The sequence below is a fragment of the Arachis ipaensis genome, chromosome B05, assembly GCF_000816755.2.
Source record: "Arachis ipaensis cultivar K30076 chromosome B05, Araip1.1, whole genome shotgun sequence".
Classification (NCBI taxonomy): Eukaryota; Viridiplantae; Streptophyta; class Magnoliopsida; order Fabales; family Fabaceae; genus Arachis; species Arachis ipaensis.
In genome coordinates this window covers 124,512,911-124,533,136 of record NC_029789.2, presented here as the reverse complement: position 1 = coordinate 124,533,136, position 20,226 = coordinate 124,512,911, and the positions used below count along the sequence as shown (strand labels likewise).

The 20,226-nt window shown below is 32.0% G+C and overlaps 1 pseudogene; it reads right to left on the bottom strand.

Annotated features, from left to right (window-relative positions):
- Positions 1,714-12,486, bottom strand: LOC107644019 (annotated as a pseudogene).

The following is a 20,226-nucleotide window of genomic DNA, read 5'->3' as shown; positions in this document are numbered from 1 at the left end:
ATTTTTTTATAGAACTTTATTTTTTTTATTTGACTTTGTATATTTTTTATTATATGTTCTTAAATTAGTATATATTTTATTTATTATTGTTAATTTTTATAATATAAATTTTATTAGAAAAATATAATTAAATACAAAAGAGTATTAAGAAAGAGTACTAAAAAATTATAATTAAAAGAGTACTAAATTTTAACACATAAATTTAAATTCTTTTCAAAAGAAATTATAGTCAAAGAGTATTAAAATAATATAGTTTTGAATGATATAAATTTATGTCTTTTTAAGTAATTTTTGTCTAAACGCAATTTTGAATGATGTAATCCAAACAACATTCATTTTATTATAATCCATTTTGATACAAAATTACCAAACATAAATAACGTTAACACCAACTCACTCTTTATCAAAATTAAGTTTGTAAAATTAATTTTATACAAACTATCGTTTACAAACTCTAATCCAAACACACACTTAGTAGTTTGATCGATTCGATTAATAGTTTGATTTTAATAACTATATAGTGACAACTTACATACCATATGGGACTTTTTTTTTTTTTAACAATCTTCTAGCCAGTAGATAAAGAAGAATTATTCAAGTGACATATTCAGAAATTAAAACACAGATTAGGTGCTTTATTATCGTTTCAACAATTTATGATATGGATCCAATTAAAATCAATAATCATTTTTTTAATAAATCCTAAATATATATATATTTCTATTCAGTGGTGACTGAATTTTTGTATGTATATAACAAAATTGTTATCCAATTAAAATTATCTTTTTTTGTTCAAAATGGATCAAAGGTCGGTGTTCGTGATATGAGAAAGGTAATCAATTATTAGAATTTTTCATAAAATTAAGCTAAAATAATATCTAATTAATTAACAATGTCTTTTTCCGAATACAAATATTATTTACATGTCTTTTTTCTTAAAATAGAAAATCGCAATGAAAATTTTTTTTTTAACTGAAAAACAGGTAAATTGCACCAAGAAATTCTGATTTAACTCTAGAAACTAAAGAAATTGCACTAGGGAATAAGAAGTTTAAAAACGTATCAGAATCTACCCGATAAGTGCGCTTTATAACAAAATTTGAATTCAACAAACACCTCGCAGTACACTTTTTAGCATTAGTCATAAATCGCAACCATCTACTGCAATTTATGCATTTTGGATTAAAAAAAACGAACGAGTCCTTGCAATGAGTCATAAATGGCAAGTTGTTTGTGACATAAATTACAGGGTTTTCATCCTCTGATGCATTTATCTGGATGAATCAAGTGTTAGCTATTTGCAAACTATATTCTTGAACTATATACATTTGAACCTAAGGATACATTTGTTGAAAATGTCAAAGTTTCTCTCTTCCTTGCCAAAGAGATAAGCAACATTTGCATCAGGTAAAACGATAAATAAAGGGCCTTTTGCATTGTAAGAAAAATGCTTCTAGTTGTTTTTATTGTTCTGCACTGTTTATTAAAATATAACTCAATGCCAATAACCAGTAGAATGCAAAAGTAATTGGTGGCCTGAAATTCACAATGATAAAATGATCACTTCTTTGGAAAAGTAAAAATCATATGAATGCTTTTAAAAAAAAAACTAAATATGATATAAGAACATGAAAAAATATTTTTTACTTACCAAATTCATTTCCATAAAAGCAGTAGTCAGTTAACCTTCGGTAGTAAGAGCTGCTATAGTCATGACTCATGAATCATGATAGTTAAATTTTGCTTGAAAAAAGTGCCGCGAGTTCAATGAATTCAACATTATCAGACAATTAGTGAGGGAATCAAAGCACATCCAACTTTCTTCCCCCAACTTGGAACTCTTACTATGTTTATCCGTCTTAGTATTATTTGGATATCAACATCTCTTGTTTTTAGACATGAATTTCTACCAGTTATACAAGCAAAGGACACATGTTATGTGTTAATAAGCAGCACATATTACAGATATATTACAATGCAATCTACACCCTAATTTGTTTGTGAGGCAGCACGCTTACGATTTAATCGGTTCTTCCTGTATCGCCACGCCATCTGAATCCGTGTTGCAGCAAGGGATCTCCAATAAGGTGATTCATACCTAAAATATCACAAATTACCAAAAAATTATTCAGACATGTACATCGAAAAAATGAAAGAAAATAAAATACTTTTATAGTGAAAACCACAAATATGCTTATTCTTACTAGTTCCATGCACATAATGACATTTTTTCACTTCCGGAGGTGAAAACATATTTTGATTTTACTCCCTGTTCTAAAGGGTTAGAATTGTATCAGATCACAAATATTCGTTTTTCATTTTTAACTAAGAAATACCATACTAATATCGATGATCTATTTATGTAAGCAATGTAGACAAATAAATGTAGGTGAAGAACTTCCACACAAAACCTTCATTAAACTCTGGACTCAGTGAGCCATTCATGAGAATAGTGTATGTAGAATTATAATTTTTGATTAACTAACATACTTTTAAGTCATAAGGAAGATGATTATGCTGAACTGAAAATCAAGATATAATGAGAGAAAGGGAACAACTGACCTTAGGGCTGCTTGAACACGTGGACTTCGAAAGAATCTTGAGAAACGAATTATTACTTCTTCAAGGTCATCAGCTCGGAGTGAAAACACCTCCACATTTGTTAAGGCCCTTACTGTCCTTTCACTAAGTAAGACTTTTTCTGGAAATCTTATTTTTCTGCTTGCTACAGTAGAAATCATATTGTAAATCATGTTGATGAATGATAGAAAATATTTAAGAGGCACATCATCACATCATTTAAGATTGTTGTACCTGTGTAGAGTAATGAATTCTCCAAACACCACTGCAAGAGTTCTTCACCACAAGCATCCCCTTGGGTTAAGCTCATTCTAATTCCATCTTCTCCTTCGATGCTCTCCAATTTCCCATGCATAACAAAGACCATCTTCTCCACTAGACCACCATTATACAAGATATTGCTTCCTTTGATGTATATCTTGTGTCTTAACTTCTCACAAATGGCATCTAAAATAGGCTCGTCCATCATAGCAAAAATTCAAACCTGCATGAATGGTAGATCCTCAGACTCACCATTATCGAGAATTTTCAAGGTTGTTCAGCATATGTCGGCTTCTTATTAAACATTTGTTTGATTCCATTTCCATCATGTTATGAATAGAGAACCTTAGGCAAACAGAAATTCATATGAAACATAGTGGCTGACATTGTGTAGTTCATCTAATATGTAAACCACATAATTATGATCCACTCAAAGTGTAAACAAGATGAGTTGGCATAAACATAACTAGCAAGATACCACAGATATTCAAGATTTTTGGTGCCTACTTTCTTAATGAATCTGAAGAGATGACGCCTTATGTCTCTTTGGAGATCTTCTGGCATATTCTCCATAAGCATTTCTGCATTCACCCCTATTGTTGCAGCCCAATTATACCGTTCAACATGTCTTATTTTCCTGCATGATAGAAATCCTATCTCACTTGTGTTTATGTTATCCACAATTTAATTCAACATACAGCCTAAACAAAATTAAAAAAATACGAGGCATACTATATTTATTGCATTCAAAGCACATACATGCTCGTAAGAAGTAGCTGCTTATATATTTACAGTTTCAGCATCAATTCAATTATGGCCGAAAGGAATTGATCCATGTGAATATGATGATTGTAAGCCAGATGAACAATAAATATTGTAGACATTTAGAAAGTTATCATATAAAGAGTAGTAAATGATTATTAAACCTTTTCAAAAAATAAATTAAAATAACGGGAAGAAGAAGATTATTAAACCAAAAACCAGTTATGCAACACAAAGCATTTACACTGACAAACTAAGAAAATTATTACAAACATGAAACTTCTCATGTTCATCAAGACTGCCTTTGTTTACAAGCATGGGACACTGAGACATGGACATACAAATACAAAAACGTGTTTGGCAGATGAGACATGGACAGAAACATTGTGTCCAGAGATACTAAATTAGTGTATTTAGTGTCCATCATAACAGGAAGGACATAGAAACACTAACAAGAAACACAACTTTTTTTTTTTCATTATTCTGGTTAATTTTTCATAATTATATTTTTTATTATTTTATTTTTCTTCTCAAATTTTTTGAATGAGAAAAAATAGGAATGGATTAGATTTTTATAATTAGTTCATGAGAATAGTGTATGTAGAATTATAATTTTTGATTAACTAACATACTTTTAAGTCATAAGGAAGATGATTATGCTGAACTGAAAATCAAGATATAATGAGAGAAAGGGAACAACTGACCTTAGGGCTGCTTGAACACGTGGACTTCGAAAGAATCTTGAGAAACGAATTATTACTTCTTCAAGGTCATCAGCTCGGAGTGAAAACACCTCCACATTTGTTAAGGCCCTTACTGTCCTTTCACTAAGTAAGACTTTTTCTGGAAATCTTATTTTTCTGCTTGCTACAGTAGAAATCATATTGTAAATCATGTTGATGAATGATAGAAAATATTTAAGAGGCACATCATCACATCATTTAAGATTGTTGTACCTGTGTAGAGTAATGAATTCTCCAAACACCACTGCAAGAGTTCTTCACCACAAGCATCCCCTTGGGTTAAGCTCATTCTAATTCCATCTTCTCCTTCGATGCTCTCCAATTTCCCATGCATAACAAAGACCATCTTCTCCACTAGACCACCATTATACAAGATATTGCTTCCTTTGATGTATATCTTGTGTCTTAACTTCTCACAAATGGCATCTAAAATAGGCTCGTCCATCATAGCAAAAATTCAAACCTGCATGAATGGTAGATCCTCAGACTCACCATTATCGAGAATTTTCAAGGTTGTTCAGCATATGTCGGCTTCTTATTAAACATTTGTTTGATTCCATTTCCATCATGTTATGAATAGAGAACCTTAGGCAAACAGAAATTCATATGAAACATAGTGGCTGACATTGTGTAGTTCATCTAATATGTAAACCACATAATTATGATCCACTCAAAGTGTAAACAAGATGAGTTGGCATAAACATAACTAGCAAGATACCACAGATATTCAAGATTTTTGGTGCCTACTTTCTTAATGAATCTGAAGAGATGACGCCTTATGTCTCTTTGGAGATCTTCTGGCATATTCTCCATAAGCATTTCTGCATTCACCCCTATTGTTGCAGCCCAATTATACCGTTCAACATGTCTTATTTTCCTGCATGATAGAAATCCTATCTCACTTGTGTTTATGTTATCCACAATTTAATTCAACATACAGCCTAAACAAAATTAAAAAAATACGAGGCATACTATATTTATTGCATTCAAAGCACATACATGCTCGTAAGAAGTAGCTGCTTATATATTTACAGTTTCAGCATCAATTCAATTATGGCCGAAAGGAATTGATCCATGTGAATATGATGATTGTAAGCCAGATGAACAATAAATATTGTAGACATTTAGAAAGTTATCATATAAAGAGTAGTAAATGATTATTAAACCTTTTCAAAAAATAAATTAAAATAACGGGAAGAAGAAGATTATTAAACCAAAAACCAGTTATGCAACACAAAGCATTTACACTGACAAACTAAGAAAATTATTACAAACATGAAACTTCTCATGTTCATCAAGACTGCCTTTGTTTACAAGCATGGGACACTGAGACATGGACATACAAATACAAAAACGTGTTTGGCAGATGAGACATGGACAGAAACATTGTGTCCAGAGATACTAAATTAGTGTATTTAGTGTCCATCATAACAGGAAGGACATAGAAACACTAACAAGAAACACAACTTTTTTTTTTTCATTATTCTGGTTAATTTTTCATAATTATATTTTTTATTATTTTATTTTTCTTCCCAAATTTTTCGAATGAGAAAAAATAGGAATGGATTAGATTTTTATAATTAGTTCTAATTTATTACCAAACAAAAAATAAGAATACTAATTTTTGTGTCTCTGTCCTTTGTATCTTGTTCCCAGTATCTTTTCTTGTCCTGTTCTCGTAACCAAACCGCAGCCTAAGTTAATAACCAATGAATCACATCAACCAATTGGAAAATACGCATGATCCAACGTGGAAGCGATTCATCAAGAGAATAAAAGCATTTCAGACCTTCTAAGATATTCTGGTAAGTGAAACTGGCTCATCCATTGCTCAACATCACGGCCTCTAAGTTGCATTTCTAGTGTCCTGTAAGCAATATGGAAGAAAATACACTGACCAAACTGTAACCCGTAACACAGTAGAACTTCATTATTAAATCTCAATTAAGATTGGCAATGTTAGAAAAGTTAAACCGACCAATGAGAATAAAATAATGCAATGACAAACTACAATATTTATAGCAGACTTCTTCATTATCTATTCAAAATATCTCAATGAAAAAATGGCAAAAATGTGAGCTACATATCAGCTACAGTCAAACTTACAGGAATATTGATGTGGTGATAGAATTTAGAGTGAAGACATTGTCACAGAAAAGTTTAGGATGGACACAGCATGAAAGAAAACAAAGTTCTACCTCTGACCGAGAGCTTGAAGATAGTTTTGTATGTTTCCGATCAAAAGTGCAAAAAGCAAGAGTCCTATTCCTGTGATTGCCATTAAGAAAAGGACTTCGAACTCAAAATCACTAGGGGTTTGATTACCAGCAAGAGTACTGATTTGCTGTATTCAAGATAAGAAAGGATATATAATAGCCAAGGTTAGTATTATTGGTTTACTATTAGAGTATCCATGAGCATGCGCTAATAAATTCAAGCATTGTCTTCCACATTCATATCATTAAATAATATTTCTAACTCAAGATAAAATAGGAAAGTGCTTAGTCTACACTTGAAACCTAAAGGAGCGACCAATGATCCATTTTGGAGAAAGATCAACCATAAAATTGACAATAGGAAAGAAAAAGGATTGGTTTACAAACAAGACTATTTTTTTCCTCCAATGGAAGAAAAATGAGATCTGCAATTAGTAAAATGTAAAAAAAAATTTACAAAATAAACAGAAGGGAAGAATGAAACGCATACTTGGAAGCCCCAATACAGTGCATACACATACTTCTTGACTATTTTAGGATGCGTAGTAAGTTGTACAACATTGGCGTATATCCCATAATCAAAAGCACCAGAAGAGGAATTCAAACAAGCAGTTGCATTTGCATTGTTTCTCCACATTTCTGAATCTGATGATGTATAGTGTGAGAAACGGTCATACCCACAATCAATAATCTTCATGCATTGAGTAACAACTGAATTATGGCAGGCATCTCGCAAACATTGATTAACCCTCTAGAAGAAGGATGGGGAAGAAAAGAGTAACGTTAATAGTTGAATATTATTTAATCTTCATTTGCATAATCAAATTGCTTGTGTCTAAAGTTATCCGAAATTTGTAGTATAGTTTTATGATCAATGATAATAAAAGAGACGCACTAAGATACAATTAATGGGGGAAAAAGGGTGCAATAAATTTCCATGCAAAAGCGCACACATATTGACAAAGCACTTTATTTTGTAAATATTTTAGACTGCATTACCGTATTACAGACAATTATATGAAGATTCGAGGAACTCAATCGAACCAAGTAATACCAAAGAGGTATCAACAAGAACGTTTTTCACTCACCTGCAAACCAAAGAGGTACCAACAAGAGCCAACGACATGTCCAGATAGTATAAAAATGAGGATATTTATAACAAAATTGTCCATGCTGACTCAAATATGAATCCTTCTGGAGACTGGACAATTAGCAGAGGCAAAAATCGGAATAACCTGGGGATATACTGCACAAGGATCACTCCACATAAAAGACTCTCAGCATGACTCGCACCGAAGTATCTTGGCAGCACAAACAATACTATTATCTGCACATTTGGCAGCAGAAACAATACTGTGATCCGCACATAATGTACACTATTTATATAACTGAAAAGGAGTTTGATGAGTAATTGAGTATTATTCTATAAAAAACATCGAAGTTGTTAGATATAAAATCATTTCTAGCATATAACTAGGTTGATTTTTTAGGCTACTTGGTTTCAGACAAGTTACAAGGAGCATCTATTGCTAAAATAAGAATTAGTAAATTTTTCAGAGATTGTCTATAGAGAGTAACAAGTAATAGAAAAATAAGAGAGGAACACTCATTTTGTGTGTTTTATTCTAATTATAGAGCTCCATAATTCCATATACACAGCTGAATTCATCAACAGTACCAACTTCTCACAATAAATACATCAGTTACTTAGAGTAATAACTCTACAACAAAATTTAAAAAATATATATTGATGTTTTCGTATGTTCAACACTTCCCCTCAAAGAATCATATAAAATTATAAATCATATGCAAAAAGTGTGCTACAATTTCAACTTACTCGGGGTTCCTAATAGACTTTGTGATATCTACTAATTGATCAATGGAATTCACAAAGTGAGTCACAATGAATCCAGATTGAACCTTTGCTCTAATGACATGATAATCTACTTTTTATGCTTGATTCTCACATGGAATGTTGGATTTGAGGCAACGTGCAAGGATGCTTGATTGTCACATATGAGCTGCATCTAATTAATATCTCCAAATTAAACTTTAGCCTTTGTAGAAAATGCTTCACCCATATTAGTGATAAGTTGCTAGGCTATTGCTTGATATTCTGCTTTAGTCCTTGATCTAGCCACAACACTTTGTTCTCACATTTCCAAGATATCAAGTTAACTCCAATCTTGCATAATAACCTGACAGGATTATCTATTTAAAGGTGAAGAAACCCACTGTAATTTCCCTAGTAAGTATCCAATATTGGTTGCAATATAATAAGGGCTCCCTTATCATGGAAACAACATAAAATTTGGATCCCTTGGAGTATCCAAAGGTCAACTATATGACAGACCAATCTTTTCTAAGATATCAAGGTCACACTTCCCTGAGAAATGACAATCCAAGTAGAAGATTGAGCTACTTCAATTCCAAGAAAATACTTGAGGCACACTAAATCCTTGGTTTGAAAATGTTTATGTTCTTTAAGCTTACAAATATCATTATCCTCATCACCAATGTGGCAATATCTTCCACACACACTAAAAGATAAATACTTAGATTTGACAAAGAAGGAAGATAAAATACCGAGTAATCTATCTAACTGCAAATCATGACCAATTGTTGAAATACAAGGTTGACGGTTCAAAACACGCCAATGGAGATAGTTTTAAACCATAAAGTAAGTTTGGAAGTCTACAAATAAATCCAAACTCTGTTTGAACAATAAAGAATCTTAGTTGATAGTGTAGAAAGAGGGAATTTGTGAATGATTTTCTCATAATGACAAATAAAGGATGATTGCAATATTTAGTGGATATGATGGATAGGTTCATTTCACTTGGACTAGACTCTTTGGCTAGCTGCACAAGCTAGCATGTAATTTTAACCATGAAGCACAAATTTTACTGAAGATTTGATTTCTAGGAAATGGAGAGAAAATGAAATGACCATTCATGTTCAATAGCTTTTATATCTCGTTTTCACATAAAAATAAAAAAATAAAATGGGTGATATAGTCAAAATACTTAAGTGGATATCTTCTTTTTTTTTTAAATAGAGAAAAAAGCATGCCATCATGAAAAAGAAAGTGAGATTGTAAGACATTTACCTGTGGTAGAGGAAGTGCAATAAACAAATCAAGAAAGAAATAACTAGTCAGGTAATGTCGAGCAATTTTCTTTGGATCGTCAATTAAATCAGTACCCCTTAACCTTGACCCCGCAGAAACATAAGCCAACCTAAACTGCAAAGATGAAACTACAGAGTTATACAAGCTGGAGCTATGCTTATTAATCTTTATCCATGAGATCACAATGCTATTTCATTTCATGTTTTCAATCATCTCAAGAAATTTTCTAGATAATCATATTGTTACCAGCTACATGTTCTTTGCACTATCCATTTATTAAAAGTTTCAATTTCCAGTGTTTAAACACCTTTTTGAATGGCCAACCACTCTTATGTATTAGGTTTTTATTTACTAATACATAAAAGTTGAGCAACATGTATTTATCATTCCTTAGGTTATTTTATGATCTAATAATCTTCTAGTAGACAGTTATGTTTGATGTAAAAGTTTCTATACCCTGGTCCTCCTTTGGTGCCAAGAAACTTTTACTGAAATACATTCATTAGAGTATTTCTAAAAGGTTGTAACTTGGAGATTACCTGGAGAAGCATGTTCATGAAATATACTAAATCATTTATGCTTCTAAGTAAAACAAGTGGTCTCGTCATTGTCCGACTGATAACAATGCAATTCAAATGCTGCACAATGAATATGAAAAATGCAAATAAAATGTTCAGATGGTATCAGGAAAATATTTGTAACTATAACATGAAAGATAATTCAACTAAGTAAAGGGAAGAACAATGAATTTGAGTTCTCTGATGATCAAAATAAAATGATATTTTTATGTTTACATTATTTTTCTATTGATTTAATTGTTCTAGACAAACAATAAGTACAAATATTAAATAATCAATGGTGGGGTTATAAATAGGACAAAGTCTTGTAACATACCTTTTCAACATACAATAAGAAGAAAAATAATGGATCCAAAAATATTGCCGCCAAGCTTAAAATAGCTATAATCTTGTTCCATTGTTTTACACTGTCAGGATGTATAACTCCAGGAACACATGAAGAGCAGAATGAAGGGACTCTCCAAGCAGAACCCTCAAAAATACTATCAAACTGTGAACACTCAACGTTGGAGAAAGAAATAAACTTGGTTACATGAAAGCAATAGCATAATACATAATATTACAATGTTATCAAAATTTCCCCTCAAAGTGGACAATGATAACAAAACTAGCAATGCTAAGTAGTGAAACAATAATTTGAAGAATTAAGAATAATAATCAGATAGTATCCTGTATGGTAACCAGAATAAACAAGGACGTAGATGTAATGCCATATATTTTGCAAGTTAAATTAATTAGAGATTATGTAGTGAATTACATTTGCATTCTCCTTTCTTTTGTTAAAAGAAAAAGTTTTACTATAAAGATCAAATTAAAAATTTAATAAAACTATAAGGATTAAGAGTAATTAAACCTAATTTATTTTTGGAAGAAAAACACCTTGTGACCAAACCTATTTGAATTTCTTAGACTTTGGTTTGGTTTTGTAAATTTTTACTTTTAGAAAATAGTTCATCAACACTAACTTGAAAAATAACTTTTTAAAAGTTAGTAATATTTATGTTTAAAAATTACTTTGAATAAACACAAATAACACGAATTACATATAGTAAAATAATTTTAAAAATTAAAAAAGGGTTACAATATATAAATATTAGAATAAATTTAAATATTTATTAATATATAAAATTATATTAAAATTTTAATTTTAATAAATATAAATTAAAGAACAATGCTACATGACCAATAAATATTATTATTTTTGGCCAGCAATCATTTACACCTATATTCACATAAATTTTGCATATAGAAACATATAATTTACACCTATATTTACTAGAATTTTGCACACATGAATCAATACAATTTGTATTTATATTTTTCAGAATTTATACACATAAATTAATAAAATTTATTTATTAAAAATAATTTAATATTTGTATTAACTAAATAATGACTAAAACTACTAAAAATTGCTGGCTGTTAAAAGTTTCTCTAAATTAAATTTTAAAAAAAATGATATCTTTTAAAATCTACAAACCTATGTTATCATTTTTTCTTTTATCACAAAAACAAAATAAGGACCATGAGTTTTTTAAAGCACAAGTACCTCTGCTCGAAGAGGATTATATTGAAGCCTTCCTGTCATAGCACGATGCCATCTAAGTGGGCCAGACGTGGGTGAATGTTGGCTTGTGCCGCCGCGGCGGGACGAGGAAAGATGTACAGTTTCATGAGTGGCAGTGGAATAGAATGACGATGAACCACTCTTCTTCTGGGGAAAGGTTTTCACACTATCAAGTGTACGAATTGCTTCTCGGTGGGAGACCATGGGAATGTGCATAGACCTGCTTCGGGCCTGAAAATCCGAACCCCGGAGTCCATCAGATCGTTGTGGAGGTGACAGCATTGGCTCCTCTTCTATTTCGAAGTTAGCCATGGTAATCTTCTATTCTTCTACCAAACAAGCAATTAACTCAACAGTTCAAAATTGAACATGGAGAACACAGGGGAACCGATTTCACAACGGTAAATGGACAATTCCATATGATTGGATTCTACTATTTTAATTTATTGACATGCCCTGAGAAGTGAGAACTACGTTGTCCACCTGACCCACCTCTCATGGTCTACTTGCTTTTGTTGGTTTATGCGCGTGGGACAGAAGAGGGTACTGTCTCTGTCTCTCACTCTCTCTTTTCAAATAAGGCGGCCACTCCGATGCGGATAATCATCCTTAGTAAAAGACGAGCCCTCTCCTCCAATCTATATTAGAACTTAGAAGTGTGTTAAATGTCAATAACTAAATCTTTATCTACATATTTTTTAATTTTGACGCTATTGATACGAAAATAACTTAATTATAAAATTAAAAATAAAATAAAATAAAATTTTAATTATAAATTTAATAAAAAATATAAAATTAATAGAATAATTAAATTAATATTTTATTATAACTAAAAATTTTAATTTTATTTATATTAAAAATTATTTTTATAAAATTATTACTAAATTAATCTTAAAGTTTTTTAAAAAAATTGGTTGTAAGGATATTTTTAATTTTTTTTCTAAATTTTAAGAAGAAAATGTATATTTTATAATAAATACTTAAAATTTATTTAACTCGAAAAAATTGTAACACTCTTTATTTATTAGTAAAAATATTTAAGAATGAGTAAAGTAAGTTAACACTCGAAGTTAATTAGTGTTGGACAAAATCTGGTATATATGAAGTTGGGTCAAAATATAAAATTGCTTATGGATTTTTTCATTCTTCTATTTTATTGAAGCTCCAGAACATATAGAGTCTGGAATAGCATTTGGGAGTTGAAATTACCACATAAAATTAAGATTTTTCTATGAAAAAGTCTTCATGAAAAGCTTCCGGTGTTGCAACAAGTTTACAGCCGGTTTGCATCCATTCCTGCCACTTGTCCAAGATGCATGTTGAAGGCTGAATCAATTTCTCATGCTTTGTTACAATGCCCCTGTCTTCAATAATATGGAACCTAAACTTAATAACCTCTGACCTATGGATAAAAGAAGAAGAGACCTTTTTCAATTGGTAGCGACGAGTCTTATCCTGGGCAGCGGTTCAATTCGACGGTAGACAAAAGACCCTCCTCATAGCGGTGCTGTATTGGAGCACTTGAAAAGCGAGGAATCGGTGTGTTTTTGAGAAGGTAATAAGCCTGGCACCAGAGATAATGAAAAAAGCCAGCAATTTAGTGCGTGAACTCGTGAGCCATACCTGATCCATGCTGCTAAGTTTCTTTACTTTTATTTTACTCTTCTTTAAGTTCTTAATCTTTCAATCAAATGGGAATATCTAATTTTTTTTGTACTTTCTTATAGAAATATTTTTATTTATATTAATAAAATAATATTTATCTTTGAAAAAAAAAAGTTTAACATGAAGAACAAATATTTTTGAGGCTGCGTATTATATGTTAGAGTGTTGGTGATTAATATAATATTTTAATTTATTTTAAGTCAATACTTATTAGATTAATTAGGATAAATTTGTTGTTTAAATTTAATTAAATTTTAACTTAAATTCTGCTCACAATCTTAAGGCTCAACTTATTAAAATCTTAACTAATCAAGTTTGAGTTGGTTTAAAGTTGATTTGATTCACTTTCAATTCTATAATTGAATTAAATTTATTATACAACTACGTTAATTTGACAAGAATGTATCTTTATTTATTTTTAATATCTTATTGTATTTAAATTAAATTAAAAAATTTTATTTTAAACTTGCAGTTAATTAAAAGTATCATTTATATCTTTTTCAAAATAAAAGTATTTCATATTTTAATATTAAAAATGTTTGGTAATCAAAGAAAATCAGTTAAAAACAGCTATAATTTACCTTATTTAGTATTCATTAATTATTACAACAATTAATTAATGTTAAATAAAACAAGTTTTGATTGTTTTTTTTTTACCTAGCATTACCTTTTAGTATTTACTGGCCCAAATAATAACATTAAGAAAAATAACCAATTCAATCAACTAAAAGGATTAACTTTCCTTCTATCACTTGAAAGAATGGTTGGTGTAATTCAATTTTTTAATTTTTTATTTTTAATTTTTAAAAAATTGTATCCAAATATTTTTCAGTTATAATAAACTATTTTTATAAAAATACCTTTTATTTTTAAAAAGTTTAATCCAAACAAACACTAAATTATTTGGATATTGCAAAAAAACAAAAAAACACAAATTACACAAATTAAATTGAAAAATCCAGGTCGTTTCTTAGGACTTGCAATAAAGTGTGTAATCATTGATTATGAATCCGAGGGGTGGGAGAGGTTTGATTGTAATTAGGAAAAAATAAATTGACTAGAAATTAAAGAAACGATCAATAATAAAATGGCAAAAAAATAAAATAAAAAAACACGTAAATGATTAATTAAGCAAATAAAGGATAAAAGGGTAATAATTAAAATGATAACTATACTAAGAAACAATTAAATGAAATTAGAAGTAATTAAGATAATAAACTAACGAAAAGAGTGGAAATTCAAGTGTTTAAAAAGGTTTTAGTTAATTCTGATATATACGAAAAGACACAAAGACACATAAAGATACAAAATTTGTGTATAATAAAGAGGGGTAGAACACTAAACTTAAAACATAGACAACTATTTTTAATATTTAATTTTTATAATTACTCTTTAAATTTTTTTCTATTCTTATTCTCCTTTCATTCATTTTCCCTTCAACTTAATACAGAGAGTTTAACCTCTCATCTTCTCTTCTTATCATTCTGACCCCGCCGCCCCTCCTCCCGTCGTACCACTAGTCTGCTGCCGTCTCTCTTTCTCCTTTCCTTCCACCCAAATCACTGCCGCCTCTCTTCTTCCTTTCTTTCCACTGCTTTCTTCCACCCAGACCACAGCCTCTCCTCCCTTTCTTCCACCCAGACCACCGCTACCACCCCGTCCCTTCCTCCCTTTTCTCCTCCCTCACTTCTTTTTGTTTCTTCACGGTTGTTTCTTTGCCGCTGTCACCTTTTGCAGTTGTTGCCTCTGCTTTACTTCTCGTCAACGATCTGGCCAGATCTGCCCACTGTTCTCCGTTCTTCCGAGCACTATGTTTTTAGATCCGTATTTTGTTACCATGTTCCATAGATTGTTATTGGTAGTTATTTTTTGTTGAGATGGTGACTGATTGTTAATGGTGGTAGTTTGTTTGAGATAGTAGTTGTGTAGTGGTGGTATTGATACCAGTTTGTAATAAGGGTAATATTGAAATTTAACATGATTATGATTTGTGTCTTCTCCTTTGTATTTGTATACCAAACAAGTTTAAAAAATTTGTGTCTTGTTATATCTGTGTCTATGTATTAAAGGATACACAAAACAAATGCAGCCTCATTGTCATTAACCACAAACACGACTATTATTAAGAATTAATCCCACTTCGTCAACCTCTACACATTGAGAAATGTCAAGTAGACATAATTAACCTTAATTCATAAGTCCTAACCAACTTACTAATTGAATTTAGTAAAAGGTTAGCATTAGTAAAAAGAAGGTCAACTAACAATTCTAAATTACCAATCAATATTGAACATTAATAACTTAAATTCACCTAATTTCTCAACCCATAATGTAAGCATTTTGTCAAACACTTAGTGTGCATAAAAGAAAAGCATCATAAATTACAAAAATGAATAAAAACTATAACTAACCAATGCAAGAATTTAACACTAACAACTTAAATAAGTGTAAATAAAACTTAAAATACACTACAAGAAAAACGCTGAGTACCATCGAATTTATCGGCGAATTTATCAAAAAAAATCTGCCGGTAATATGTTTACCGTTAGAACTATCGTCAGAATAAATCCGACGGCCACTAATTACCGTTGGAAAATTTTCGCTGGTAATTTTTATCGTCGGATTTTTTTCCCGATAAATCCGACGGTAATATATTATTAATTAATAATTAAATTAATAACTAGTGGTGGATGATGCGGATTTTTGAATACCCACAAACTAACTGGCAAGTGCACCGAGTCGTACCAAGTAATACCTCAAGTGAGTGAGGATCAATCCCACGAGGATTTATGGACTGAGCAACTATGGTCGAATGACTCACTTAATCAGGCAAGCAGAAAGTTGTGTTTTGAGAGTTGTAAAACACATTAAACAGTAAATGTAGAGATTTGGAAAGCAAACAATAAAAGTCGTGGAAATATATGGGAGAAAACAGTTAAGGTTTCGGAGTTATTTATTCTTCCGGATTAAGTTTTCTTACCACTATTTTAATCATGCAAGATTTGTTTCATAGCAAACTATAATTGACTAAACCCTAATGTCTTAGTGATTTATGTCTTGGTCACTTAATTTAGATTAGAGGGTGAAATTCAATTCTAGTTTATGGCCACAGAAACCCTAATTACCCAAAACTAAGCAGATTATTTGTCACGTATCCGGATTAGTTCAAGTAATTAGCAATATAGGAGGAATTTATTTTCAAGTTGTTGCTCAAGCGAGATAACTCTGTCGAGAATCACAAGAACACATGTAGAATAAGGGTTATATTGTCGTTCTACCTAGATTCATAAGATGAAGAACGAAAGCAATCCTTGAAACTGAATCAATACATTAATTAAAATAGAAAAGTAATAGTCTTAATCCATAGAAATAAACAGAACTCCTAACCTTAACCGAGGAGGTTTAGTGGCTCACGACTTACAGAGAAAACAAGAGTTCTGAAAAGTGAAACGTGCGGAAGTCAGAAGATCCCTCTAAAGGGTGAATCTTTCCCTTTTATATCTGACCTAATTTGTTTTGAAAATAAAATAGAATAATAAATTCTAAACCTAAAGATTTTGTTTGTAAATAAAAATTTTAAAAATAAAAGATAAGATAATAATTAAAAAGTTAAATCCACTAAAGATACTCCTTTGAAGAGGTTGGATCTGGATTGATTGGGCGTTTAGAGCCCAAAGGGGGCAAAGACTCTTCTGATTTCGCTGGTTACTAGTGCTAAACGCCAACTTGGCGTTTGGCGCCCAAGGGGTAACTTCATAACTTCTCCTTTTTGCTCAAAATTTTGTCAAATTGATCCAAATTTCACCTGAAATAATAAAAATACTAGAAAAACTCAAAGTAGCATCCAAAGAGGATTTTAACACTAAAATATAACTAAACTCACTAAATTTTAACTAAATTTAACTAGAAAATAAGCCGAAAATGGGTATAAGATGTTCACGCATTACAACACCAAATTTGAACTGTTGCTTGTACTCAAGCAATTAAAACAATATAGGACTGAGAAGAGAAAATGCCTAAGACTTGAGTATTCAATGAAGCTCATATCCAATCACTGAGTGGGGCTAATGATACTGTAATTCTGAATAGGTTTGGGATCTCACTATCCTTTGAAGTTCAGAGATGTTGATATCCTTCAGAATTAGAGCTTGGATGATATTATGGATTCTCTTCTTTAGGCTCTAATTGATCCTTGAACACAGCTTTTTCTTTTCTTTTCTTTTGGTGCTTTGCACCTTGAGCCTAGCCGTGACTCTAAACGTTTAGTCCTCAAGCTTAACTTGATACAATAACACCACAAGCACTTAATTGGGAAACTCTTTTAAGTTCTAATTTTTCTTTTTATTTCTCCCAAATAGTGGTACTCAGAGCCTTTGGCATACTCTGTAATTGCACTTGGTCTCGACTCTTAGTGCTTTGTCTCAAGGGTTACTTGACATATTCACACCACAAGCATATAGTTAGAAAAATAACTCATTTGAACTTTTAATCATTTTAGACCTTCCGAACCATTGATACTCAAAGTTTTGGACCTTGCTTTTCATTTTTCTTTTAGCTGTTTGTTTTGTTTCAAGGACCAATTTCTTACTTACTTTCAGAAAATTTAAAATACTTCTCTAAGTTCCTGTACCTTATGAATCAATATTCTTAACTTCAATTTCAAATATGCACTGTTCAATTCATACATTCAGAACTACAGACAATACCACCACATCAAAGTAATCACAATAACTCATAATATATAACTCAAGTCTCGTGCATTTTACCCCTTCTTTTCTTTTCTTTTGATTTTTCAAATTTAGTGAGTAATACATGAGATAATTATTTCAAAATAACTATAAAATAGCAAAATAAATAACTAAACTAGAAAGCAATAAAATACTACTACTAATCATGCAAATGCTTTCAAACAAAAAACAGAAAATAAGATAAAATAATACTAGAAAACAGAAAATAAAAATAAGAAAAGCGAAAGATAAAAAAACTCAACCACCTCAATCATGGTGGCTGCTGCTCCCTCCCGAGAATCCTCTCTGGCACTTTAGCTAATCCAAGTCGCGCCTCTGCCTCAGCTGCTCCTCCACTAGCTGATGGAGGAGGGTTGAGTGGTCCTAATGCTCAATCCTCAACTGATCAACAAACGATGTCAGCTCTCCAATGGGTGTGGTCAACTGATCCCAATAGTCACGAGGAGAGAAATAGAATCCCTGAGCCATCTTAGACTGCTCCTGCTGATGAGGGAGAACTGGCTCCTATGGCAGTGCATATCCAAGCTCCCTAACATGCTCCATACCCCTCCTAGTGATAGGCCGGTCAACAGCACTGGGGATATCTCCATCAATATTGACTCGGGCATCCCCACACAGATGGCAGATGAGGTGGGAAAAGGCCGATCTAGCAGAGGTGGAGGCCTTATCGACTAGTCTGTATATTTCCTGTGGGATCACCCGATGCACCTCCACCCCCATTGCCGAACATGATGTAGTGAATCATTACAGCTCGGTCGATGGTAACCTTGGACCTGTTACTCGTAGGGATGACGGAGCGTTGAATGAACTCCAACCACCTCCGAGCAACTGGCCTCAAATCGTGCCTGCCCAGCTGGTACAGCTGACCTTTGAAATTCCTCCTCCACTATTCTCTGGGGAAGCAAATATCAGCAAGGACCTGGTCCAGTCTCTGGTCCGTGTTAATCCTCTGAATGTAAAAGTGAGAGTTGTCTCTGGATGGCGGCAGATGAAGTATCTCCCTCACCATCTCTGGACTAAACTCCATGATCGCCCCTCGGACCATAGTGCGCTAGTTCATCGGATCCGAGTTCATGTCTTGTGCATGCTTTAAGTCACTCAAACATTGGCGTAGAATTCTCTGACCATCAGCATGCCCACGTCAGTCACGGGGTTGGTAAGAACTTCCCAACCCCTTTTCAAAATCTATTTCCGGATCTCTGGATACTCCTCCGGTTGAAGATCAAAGCATACTTCGGGGATCACTTTCTTTTTGCTCACTTTCTTATTAAAGTGATCCTCGTGGGTCTTAGAAAAGAACCGTGTAAAATTATAAGGACCGGAGGTGGGAGCTTTCTCTTTTCTCTTTCTTGAAGAAGATTCACCGGTTTTGGGTGTCATGTAGAATATGAGGAAAAAATAAGTGGAGCATCGCATACCAAACTTAGAGTTTTGCTCGTCCCGAGCAAAGAAAACAAAGATAATGGTGAAAAGAAGTAAAAGAGGTGAGGGATAGTGAAAATAAAATGATGAAAAAAAAGATGTAGGAAGGGATGGAAAGGAAAAAGAAAAATATAGAAATTGGAAGTATGTAGAGAAGAGTAACAGTAAGAAGTAAGATATTGAAAGGTAGTGTGGTGAAAGTGAAAAGTGGGTGGGGAATGGAAAAGGTTCGGTTATAGGTGGAGAGGGTGGGGGAATGTATTTGAATGTAGGTAAAATACCGACTAATCTATCTAACTGCAAATCATAACCAATTGTTGAAATACAATGTTGCCGGTTCGAAACACACAAATGGAGATAGTTTTAAACCATAAAGTAAGATTGAAAGTCTACAAATAAATCCAAACTCTGCTTGATCAATAAAGAATCTTAGTTGATAGTGTAGAAAGAGGGAAATTGTGAATGATTTTCTCATAATGGCAAATAAAGGATGATTACAATATTTAATGGATATGATGAAAATGTTCATTTCACTTAAGCTAAACTTTTTGGCT